This window comes from Elephantulus edwardii, unplaced genomic scaffold (genome assembly GCF_000299155.1).
Source record: "Elephantulus edwardii isolate Elephantulus edwardi_28Jun2011 unplaced genomic scaffold, EleEdw1.0 scaffold00020, whole genome shotgun sequence".
NCBI lineage: Eukaryota > Metazoa > Chordata > Mammalia > Macroscelidea > Macroscelididae > Elephantulus > Elephantulus edwardii.
In genome coordinates, this window is record NW_006399770.1 from 17,185,732 (window position 1) to 17,197,473 (window position 11,742).

Here is an 11,742-nt window from a genome sequence, read left to right on the forward strand (position 1 = left end):
CTTAACCCGAGACTTCAACTTTATATTCAGAAGTGTGGCTCCTAGAACACAGGTGTTTGAATTTGTCTAGAGCTAGGAGAATTCCATTTAAAAAAAAACCTTTTTATCTTGGAAGTTAAAAAACTGATACATATTCTAGATAGCTCAAATATTAACTATTTAAATTTCCAAATTCTAACATGTTATAATTTTAGTCATGTAGTAAATGCTGTTCTATAGAAAGAAGTGAGTCAGAAAGTAAAAAAGAAAAATATCCGTTAACCGCTAAAATTGAATATGTTCTAGTTTATAGTTTCCCACCATTTATGCAAATTCTTAATTTTAGGTTAAAAGACACACTCTGGCGTTTATTTTTATATCATATTTCTCTTATTTCTGTAAGCACAGTTGTTCTTATTATATGCCATCTAGTCACTTGTGACTCATAGCAACTCTGTGTACAACAACTCTGAACCTAACCTTATTGTCTCTGACACACCTACCCTCTTACTCCAGTCACTGAATCAACCCATCTCATTGAGGGTCTTCTTCTCTTACATTCTACGAAACATAGCTCTCTCCAAGGATTGGTTCCTTCTTGAAATATGCCCAAAGTATGTCAGATGAAGCCTCAGAATCCTTGCCCCCAAGGAGCACCCTGGTTTCATCCTCTCTAGGATGAACCTGTTTATTCTCCTAGCAGTTCATGGTGTATTCAATACTCTTTGCCAGCACCACAGGTCAAAAACATCAATTTTTCTTTTAGCATCCCTAGTTATTGTACAGCTTTCTAATGCATAGCAAGTTATTGTGACGACCATGGCCTAGATCAGGCACACCTTGATCTCCAGATTGACATCATTGCTCTTCAGTACTCTGGAGAGGTCTCTGACAACAAACTTTTCTAAGACAATTCATCTTTTAATTTTCTATCTGCTGGTACTAAGAGTGTTGATTGTAGAGTCAAGCAAACTGAAAATGTTTACAATATCAATCTTTTCACCATCTATCATCATACTGACATCCTGCCCAGTGGTGAGAATATTTTTTTATATTAAGTTTTAATCCATATTTAAGGCTGCAGTCTTTGAACCTCTGCAGCAAGTGCTTCAGGTCCTTTTCAGTTTCAGCAAACAGGATTGTGTCATCTGAATATCTTACCACTCCCTTAAATATGGAAGACACTTTTCTGTGCTTTTTCATAATCCTATGTTAAAAATAGCCAATTATAATATGTTTAACATGTGCTGATGTGTAAATAATATTTAGCATAGTTGGAGAAGTAAGTCCGTATGTTAGTATTCTTTAAACTCATGTATAACAAAATTGAGCCCTGACTGATCCAGTACATACCTCTTAATCTCTTCTTGCAAACAGGAAGAAACAATCTTAATCTCTTCTTGCAAACAGGAAGAAACAATTCCTGGAGAATTACATCATGTTTGGAAAAACAGAGTTAGTGAAGGACAAGAAAACTGCCTTGAAATGGATTGACAGAATGACTGCAACAATGGACTTAAGCCTAATGACAAATGTTGTGAGATTTATTCAATATACATTACCAAAACTCCAATCAAAGGCTCTATGTCTTTTTCCAGTTATCCTTTTCATAGTCAAACTTTGATATATACATGGAGAAATTTAAAATGTTATTACCATAGTCACATGTACTTTAACTTTCAAAGGATATCCTTCCTCTTTGGCACTTAGAGACTTTGTTGCCAAAAGATTTGCTTAATACAATATGATTTTTTTTTAAAATTTCTTGATGAGCTTCTCCATGTGAGTTGGCTGTGGATCAAAGTAAACCAAAGTCCTAAACAACCTCTCTTCATGGAATGAGCTAAGGTATATCAGAGATAGTGAAGAAGGCATGATGCTGTAATGGTTGGCAGCGTCATGATAGACAGAGAGAAAATTAAAAGTGTCAATGATTCCATTTTGCTTGGTCCACAAACAACATTCTTGGCACCAACAGTCAAGAGATCTAAAGAAGTATAACATAGGAAAAGTCAGCTGTCAGCAACTTCTCCAAAATCCTGTAGAGCAGTAATGGCAATCTAAAGCAAGCCTATCTACTATGCCTCTGGAAATTGAACAAAAGTAATGATAACAAGCAAAGAATCAATGCCTTTAAGTTGTAGTTTTGTAAAAGTATTCCGAATATCTCATGGGCTTCCAAAAGAACAAACAGATATGTCATAGAGAAAGTGAAATCAAAGCGCTCCTTGTAGGCTGTGGTGGCAAAGGTTTATTGCTTAAAATAGCTTTTGGATGGGTGACCCTGGAGGACATTATGCTGAGTGAAATATCTCAGTCGCAGAAGGACAAATATTGCATGGTGCCACTGTTGTAAAATGGGACTGCTATCAGGGTTGGGGTAAGACTGAGAAAAACTGGATAAATTGTGTATACTGCACTGAAACAGATGAGGGAGTGAATAATTTAGAAGCGATGTATGATAGGATATTATGGTTATCACAAGAATCCACAATTAAGGTTGCATAGTGGAGTGTACTTGGGGCGGCAAGAGGGGTGTGGGGGGATTGAGTCCCAGGGAGGGAATGAATGTTTCTTTTGCTTTTGAAGAGAGGAGCGAACTGAGGGGGTTGGGGGGCGGGGGCTGGGCGGGGAGAGAAGTGCAGCAATGAATGAATGGAAATCTCTGTAAATGCTCATTAAAATTATTTTTAAAAACAGCTTTCGGACCCATTAACTTTGACTTTGCAATGTGAATGGGTGGAGCTATGCAAATAGATGTGTTAGTCTAGCCACAAGCAGATTGGATAGTCTCCCATTGGATAGTCTCCCATTAAAACTGTACAGATTCATTCAAATTTTGTAAATAAACTAATATAATAAAAATATTTTTAAAAGAAAGGGGGGGAAGTCCATAGAAAAAAATAAACAAGGAAACAAAACCCGAGTAGAATCAGCATAAAATTTGAGAATCTCACCACTAGCAAAGAAACAGAGAATTCAGAGTGTACTTCCTTTTGGGACCAAAGATTCTTACAGGTTTAGCAGCCACAGAAAATTTTGATAGGCTTAGCAGCGGAACCAGAGACCTTAAATGAAACTGAGCTGATTTCAAGGCTACTGCGTCACAGAACCAGAGCTTAAAGCCTTCACTCAAGTTTGCCAGAGCACTCAGGAGGAGTTGCCAAATTTAACAGAACGGGCCTAAACTGAAAGCTTAAGTAGCTGGGCACACACTTTGGAAGCTGTCCTAACTGAGTGAGTCTATCTTGCTGCCAACCTGAATTATAGGCTGTTGACTTCCCTGATAAACTTCAGACAGAGTTGTAAGTATGATTCTCCGTGGTCTGTGAGGTATCATAACAGATTTTGGAACCAGTGGAGCAGTAAGATCAGTGTTGGAGCTAGTAGAGAGAGATATAGGAATGTGGGAGTCATGTATGACATCATGAGAATGGGTTTTGTGTCATGCATGTTGATTGTGGAGGTAATTCCCCTTTGTGAAGTTAGTAGAGATAAGATATGGCCAGCCTCATGTTGATTTTGCTCCATTTTCAGAGGCAGAGATGATGAAGCTTCATCTCTCATATTTTGTATATGTTGCTAGGAGAGGCTATTCCTTGAATTAAGAAACCATACTTGGAAAGATGGAGGGTCAGTGAAGTGACATGAATTGACTCAATGACTACAGGAATGAGTTCAGCTGTATCAGAGATTATGAGGATAGCAGAGATAGAATATGGTTCAAATCTGTTATCCATATGGTCTATATGAGTTGTACTAGACTCACTGGTACTTAACAACAACAAAAAACACCTTCAATCTTTTTTCATGTGTCATAATTTTGTTTATAGATTCAGTTATATTTGTTTACTTTATATTAAAATAACATCATTATTAAAATATAAATGCTTTTACCAGTCAGTAGGTTTTCTTTCACTCTGTTTTAAAATATTTTTGATGCACACAGGTATTTAATCTTTAGAAGGTCCATTCATCAATTTTATCCTCTCCAGATTGTGTATTTCTGGCTGTATTTAGTAGACTATTTATATCATTGGCTAGACCATCTAATTTGATCCCAATTTGTCTCTGATGAACTTTATGGTTTTGGCCTTTAGGCTGGGTCTCTGATCCACCTTGAGGGTTTGTTTTTTGTCTCTTGAGGGTTTTTTTTGTGTATGGTGTGATATGTGGATCCTGTTTCAGCTTTTTGTAGATAGTAGTCTGGTCTTGCCAGCACCATTTGTTGACTAGGATATCATTTCCCCATTTGATAGGTTTTATTTCTTTGACGAATATCAGTTGACCATAGATAGCTGGGTCTATTTCTGAGTTTACAATTTTGTTCCATTGGTCTATGTGCCTGTTGTACCAGTACCATCCTGTTTTATTTACTACTACTGTAAAGTAGGTTTTGAGGTTAGGTACTGCTATGCCTGTCACTTCTTTTTGTTTCTTAGAAGATATTCCTTATGACCCAGCTATTCCATGGCTTGGAATATACCCTAAGAGAATGAGAACTGAGGAACAAATGGAGACTTGCACACCAGTGTTCATAGCAGCATTATTTACCATTGCAAGAAAATGGAAACAGACCAAATATCTAAACACAACTGAATAAGATTGAGAAATTATGGTACATTCACATGATGGAATACAACACAGCATGAAGAAGCAATGATTTTATAAATTACTACCTAACTTGGGAGGAATTGGAGAGCATTATGCGAAGTGAACTCTGTCTTATAAAGACAAATATTGTATAAGACCATTATTATAAAATGAGTATGAGGTTCCAATGGGGGGGGTGGAAGCAGAGGGGCAAGGATGGGCCAGGGTGAGTGTTGATCAAAAGGTCGAACAATTTTGATCAATGGAGGGAGGGGTAATGAAAATGGGAAAGATCCAGTGTGAAAAACAATGTATTCAAACTTTATAAGTAAACCAGTATAAAATAAAAAATGTTAAAGTCTATCATCTCTGAACTTCAACCATATGTGCTTCAAGTCTTCTCTGTTTTCTGCATGTAATGTGTCATCTGCATGTAGCATGCTGCTAATAAATCCTCTCAATCCTAAGGTCATATTCCTCTCCATATAGTTCAGCTTCTTGTATTGTTTTGCTCAGCTTACATGTTGAATTGTTGCTGTTAGGTACTCTTAAGTCAAGTATAAGTCATAGTGCCACTATGAATAACAAATGTGAATTTTGCCTTTCCTGTGCCATCCTCACCATCTCTGATGCACTTGAGTCCATTTTTATAGTGACAATGTACTCTACAGTACTAATGTATCTCTCTGAGAATTTTAGTCACTCTCATTGACCCTTCACAAAGATGCCCACTGTTGAAACTTCTATTCAATAATGAATTAGAAGTACTTGCTGAGGCAATATGACAAGAGAAGGAAATAAAAGACATCCAGATTGGCAAAGAGATGGCTAAACTTTCTGTATTTGCAGATGATATAATAGTGTAAACAGAAAACCCCAAGGAGTTAACAAAAACCTGTTACAGCTAGTAGATCAATTTAGTAGAGTGACAGCATAGAAGACCAATATATAAAAATTCAGTGGGATTTCTCTACAGTAATGAACAGAACTCAGAGAAGGAAACCAACAAAACAATACAGTTTACAATAGCCAACCACAAATTAAGATACATAGGAGTGAATATAGCTAGAGGCACCAAAGACCTATACAAAGAAAACTAAGGAACATTTCTGTGAGACGCAATAAAATACCTAAATAAATGCAAAAATGTCCTTTGTTCCTGGATAGGAAGACTCAATATTGTGAAAATGACAATCCAACCAAAATAAATCATCTATTAGTTCTATGTAATCCCAATACAGGTACCAAACTGATTTTTCAAGGAGATCGAAAGAGAAATATACAAGTTTATTTGGAGAGGAAAGAGACCCCAAATAAGGATAGTACTTGTGAAAAACAAAAATGAAGTGTGAGGCATAGCACTCCTTGACCTAAAAATCTAGTACACAGTGATGGTAACTAAAACAGCATGACACTGGTAATGACAAGCACATAGACAAGTGGAATAGAATGGAGCACCCAGAAATGGAATTATCTATAGTCAACTGATATTCAACAAGGGAATAAAACCTATCAAGTGGAGAAATGAGAGCCTATTCAACAAATGATGCTGGCAAAACTGGACTGCTACCTCTAGAAAGTTGAAACAGGATCCACATCTCACATCATACACATAAATCAACTCAAGGTGGATCAGAGACCTGGGCCTAAAGTCCAAAACCATAGTTCATCAGAGACAAATTGGGATCAAGCTTAAATAGCCTAGTCTATGATACAAAGAGACTGCAAATACAGCCAGAAACGCACATTTTAGAGAGGAGAAAACTGATGGATGAGACCTTCTAAAGATGAATTCCCTGTGTGCATCCAAAATTTTTTCCAACAGAGTAAAATGAAAACCTACTGATTGGCGGGGGGGAAACATTTGGCAAAACCATTTCAAACAAGGGTCTCATATCAAAAGCTTACAGAATCCTACAGGGCCTCCACAAGAAAAGGACTGATAACACAACTAAAAAATTGGCAAAAGACACTTGTAGACCATGGACTCTGGCAGGAGGAGCTGTCCCCAGGCGGGAAAAGGGGGCACTGAGGGGACAACTGCCACTCCTCCCACAACCTTGGCCTCCTGCCTATACAGGTGTATTGAGTGCAATGAAGATGCCAAGGAGCTGCACCAAGACTATCACCACGATGTGCTCAAGATAACCATCTGCAAATCCTTCCAGAAACCTGTAGACAAATATGATCCTGTTATCATCTTAAGTAATTCAATTTTATGCAAAGCACAGGCCTACAGAGATATTCTTTTCAATCCTAAAATAAATATCCATGGAAAACTCTGCACTTTTGTTTGCTCTGTGAGTCATAACTGAGGTGGTGGCAACTTCAGGACTCGAACCAGAACACTGACGCTGGTGACTTTATCAGATATACAAAAGAGTGGGATTTCTACAGAATGTTTGCAATTGCTTCTTTAGAACAAACCGCCATTTTTATTGGCATTTTTACTTTTCTGTGGGTTGAATGACCAATGAGAGCAGTGAAAAAGCCTAACTTCCTTTTACTGCTGAAAGCATTATTACTGTCTAGCTACAAAAAACTCCTGCTGATTCTAGCTATCATTTGGGAACATGACTCCACACCGCTGTGCCTCAAACTCATCAAAGTGTTTGTCCTTCCGTCAAACTTTCAGGCAATTAGAGTGACCCTGAACACCAGCCGGAAGCTGTCCTTGTTGGCCATTTTGAGCAAATTACTGCTGGAGCGTGCCATGGTTTACCTCTTCCTCAGGATGGAGTGGGGTACTGGCAGTGACTACGCCTTCTATACGTCTCAGGACCTGTGAAGAGATTTATTCTTCTTTACCATTTATCATTTAACCAACTGCATCTGAAAAGACAATACATTACATCCAAACTGAGCTGCTTTTTTTTTCTGTTGAATGAAATGGAGCAAAGATCTGGAAATGTTTCGCACGACAAAACCAGTGATTATGGTGTTGCAAACCCCAATGCCCTGTCCCATTCATCCGCACACTCTGGAAACAATTATAGCACATGCATTCAGACAAACACAGATGCGTAGAGATCCCACGCAAGAAGGATGTTCTACGGAAGCTGCTACATACAAAAAGTAAAAGTCTATTCTTAGAGACACACAAGGTAAGCATTTGAATTTCCAGTGACATGTGAGCTCATGATTCACATATAACAAAATATCTATGTTTCATAGTATGTTTATACATTTTTAATTTCACTGTAACTTTATTGGCACTATGTATTTAAAATAATAATATATTTAATTTTTACAAAAACATTGAATAAAGATTTTAAAAATAAAAAAATTGGCAAAAGAATGGAGACTTTTCATGGAGGAAGATATTAGGATGGCCAACAGACACACAGTGATCAAAAATCACTGGCTATAAGAGAGATTCAAATCAAAACCAAAATGAGATACCATCTCCAGCATCAATGGTAAAGTTTAACAGGACAGCAAGTAATAAATGTAGGATAGGATGTGGCAAGATAGGAACTCTTAGACATTGTTATTGAGATTGTAAAATGCTAAAACCACTCTACAAGACAGTTTGGCCTCTCCTCAAAAAGCTGAACATAGAAGTTTCATACGACCCAGCTATTCCACTGCTCAGACTCTACCCCGAGAAATGAGAACTAAGGGAAAAACATAGACTTGTACACCAATGTTCATAGCAGTTTTATCTACCATCACAAGAACATGGAAATGGCCCAAATGTCCAAGCACAATCTAATGGATTGAGAAATATGGTACATTTAGATGATGGAATGCTACACAGTAGCCAGGAACAACTAACCTGAAAATCACTACCTAGCTTGAGAGGGACTGGAGAGTATTATGCTAAGTGAACTAACTCAGTCTCACAAAGACAAATATTGTATAAAACCTTTATTATAAAAATAGAAAACTAGTAAAACATGTATGAGGATCTGGAGGGGGAAAGGGGGTGAGTATGGGTGGGAGTAATCATGGGATTACACAATTTGATGGATGGAGGTGGGTGGGTTGAGGAGGTGGGGGCAATCTGGTTTGAGGGGCAATGTACATGAACTTTGTCAGTAAACCAGGGTAAATATTTTTTTAAAAGAATTGCAATAAATTGAAAAAATCTTTTGTGTGTGATGTTAATGACATTGTTTGATAATTTTCACATTTTAAAATAGCTTTTTTTGTTTTTATTGAGCAAAAATATGAATGTTGTTGTTGTTAAGTGCCGCCAAGTCATAGATGACTCATAGTGACTCTATGAGCAAAAGACCTGAATACTTGTATAACTTTTGTCACTTCTCCAAGTTCATAGAGTTTCCGGAGGCAAGCTCTTTCAAAAGTGGATGTAACTCTTTCTTCTTAGCTTATTTAAATCACGGAGCTCTACCTCATGCTGTCTACACAGGTAACCATTATATTTTATAGTTTATTGACCTGGAAGCTTCCAATATCTTAGTATAAACAAATCACTATGCCTCATGATATGTATATATATATATTGAAATACCTAATGCCTGAAGTCTTATTTGTTTACACACACCTTCAGTAGATGCTTACATACAGTAAACACGGTAGGTGTTTACATACACCTTCATTAGACTTCTTTCTTCAATATAACTGGTTCTTAGTCACATATGTTAGCTACTATCCAATAGATCATGATTAATAACAACTCTATGAGCAACAGTTCTGAACCATGCCTTATTCCGCGGTATCCTCACGATCTTTGTTCATCTCAAGTCTATCTTGTGGTGTCAATCCATTGACAAAATCATTGAGGATCTTCTTCCTTTTGTTCACCTTGTACCATTTCCACCATAAAGTGTCTTTGCTAGGATCATTTCCTTCTGAAAATATGCCCAGAGTTAAGTGAGACAAAGTTTCAGTATCTTTTACTCTAAGTAGCACTATGGCTGTATTAATTTTTCTTTTGATAGTTCAGTCTATTTAATACTCTTTGTTGTTGTTGCTGTTATATACCATCGAGTTGCTTGCGACTCATAGCGACCCTGTGTACAAGAGCCCTAAATGCTGCTCTATTCTGTGCCAACCTCACCGTCTCCAACACACTCATTCCCACCACCCCAGTCATAGAATTGATCCATCTCATTGAAGATCTTCCTCTCCTGTCTCGTCCCTCCACTCTCTCAAACATCATATCCCTCTCCAAGGACCAGTTGCGACATGCCTAAAATATGTCAGATGAAGCTTATTAATCCTTGACTCCAAGGAGCATTCTGGCTTCACCCTCTACAGGACAAAGCTGTTTGTTCTCCTAGCAATCCATGGTATATTCAACACTTTTCTCCAGCACCACAGCTCAAAGGCATCAATTCTCTTTATATTATCCCTATTCACTCTCCAACTCTCTGATGCACAGAACGTAACTGCAAAGATTATAGCCTGGATCAGGCCCACCTTAGTCTCCAGCCTGACGTCATTGCTCTTCAGTACTCTTGAGAGGTCCCTCACAGCTGACTTTCCCAATGCAATTCATCTCTTTATTTCCTGGCTGTGGGTACCAAGAGTGTTGACTGTGGAGCCAAGTAAACTAAAACCGTTAACTATCTCAATCTCTTCACCATCCATACTGTTGCTGCCAATTGGCCCAGTAGTGAGAATCTGTTTTCTTGATGTTGAGCTACAATCCGTTTTGAAGGCTGCAGTCCTTGACCTGCAGCAAGCACTTCAGGTCTTCCTCAGTTTCAGCAAGCAGGTTTGTGTCATCTGCATTACACAGGTTGTTAATGACTCTTCCTGATGCCACATTCCTCCTTGTACAGCCCAGAGTCTCAGATGATCTGTTCTGCTTACAGATTGAAAAGGTATGGAGACAAAACACATCCCTACTTGATTTTGACCCATGTAGTTTCTCCTTGCTCTGTTCTGACGACTGCCTCTTGGTCCAAGTATAGGTTTCGCATAAGCACAATCAAATGTTCTGGGATTCCCATTCTTCTCAAAGTCAGCCACAGCTTGTTGTGATCCACACAGTCAAAAAGTCTTTGCATAGTCAATGAAGCACAGATAGGCATTTGTATGATATTCTCTGTTTTCTGCCAAGATCCATCTAACATTAGCTATAATATCCCTAGGACCACAACCTCTTCTAAATTCAGCCTACACATCTGACAGTTCTCTGTTGGCATATTGCTCCAATCATTTTGGGATAATTTTCCGCAGAATCTTGCTTGGATGTGATAGTAATGATGTTGTTTGATAATTTCCTCACTCTGTTGGGTCACCTTTCTTTGGAATGAGAACAAATATTGATCTTTTGCAGTCAGTTGGCCAGCCGGCTGTCCTCCAGATTTCTTGGCACAACATAGTGAGCACATCCAGGCCAGCGTCTGTCTGTTGAAATATGTCAATTGTTGTGCAGTCAACTCCTGGAGCCTTGTTTTTTACCAATTCCTTCAGAGCAACTTCCTACTTCATCACCACAGGCTCTTGTCCATATGTTATTTCATGAAATTCTTCTACGTCAGCCAATTCCTTCCCGTTACAGTGACTCTGTGTACTCCTTCCATCTTCTTTTAATGCTTTCTGGATCATTTAACATTCTACCCAAAGTTTAAAACAATAGTATTTTAAAATTGTCATGTTTATTCGGTGTCCACCTTTCATATGATTTTTTTTTCAGAACCAATCTTCCAGTGAATTTATGGAGGCAGTAAATTTCAGGGGGCGGGGGAGATTGCCCATACTTTTCCTGAGGGGTAGCTCATGACTTAAACCACATGCCTTTGATATTTCAGTATAGCTTTTTACTACTAGACACCAAAGGAAGAAAATGAGAAGACTATGGGTCGTATCAGGTTCATCATAGTAGTTAAACACGCATCCTTGGTTTTTGGAATTCTGAATAGATCTTTTAACAGCAGACTTCCGCACACAACACATCTTTTGATTTCTTTACTCCTGCTAACATGAGTTATGCTGCCCAACAGATCAATGAATAAAAATTGTGTAAAGCATAAAGCTGAGCAAATATAAAGAAATTAGCAACGTTGAGTAAATTATATAAATGAGTAAGCACATGTGAAAAAAGAATTTATTTGACCACAGTAAACCAAATAGCAAGTTCAGGAGAGAGAATAGTCGCTAATTTTGGCTCTAAGTTGAACATGATAATGTTTCAGTCCTATCATAGGTGGTACCCTATTTGTTCTTATATGCTCATTTGTCTTCTTCCTATAA

General features: G+C 37.9%; 1 pseudogene; it reads left to right on the top strand.

The window, feature by feature from the left end:
* The first annotated feature begins 6,554 nt into the window (after positions 1 to 6,554).
* On the top strand, positions 6,555 to 7,360 carry LOC102873973 (annotated as a pseudogene).
* The last annotated feature ends 4,382 nt before the right edge of the window (positions 7,361 to 11,742 follow it).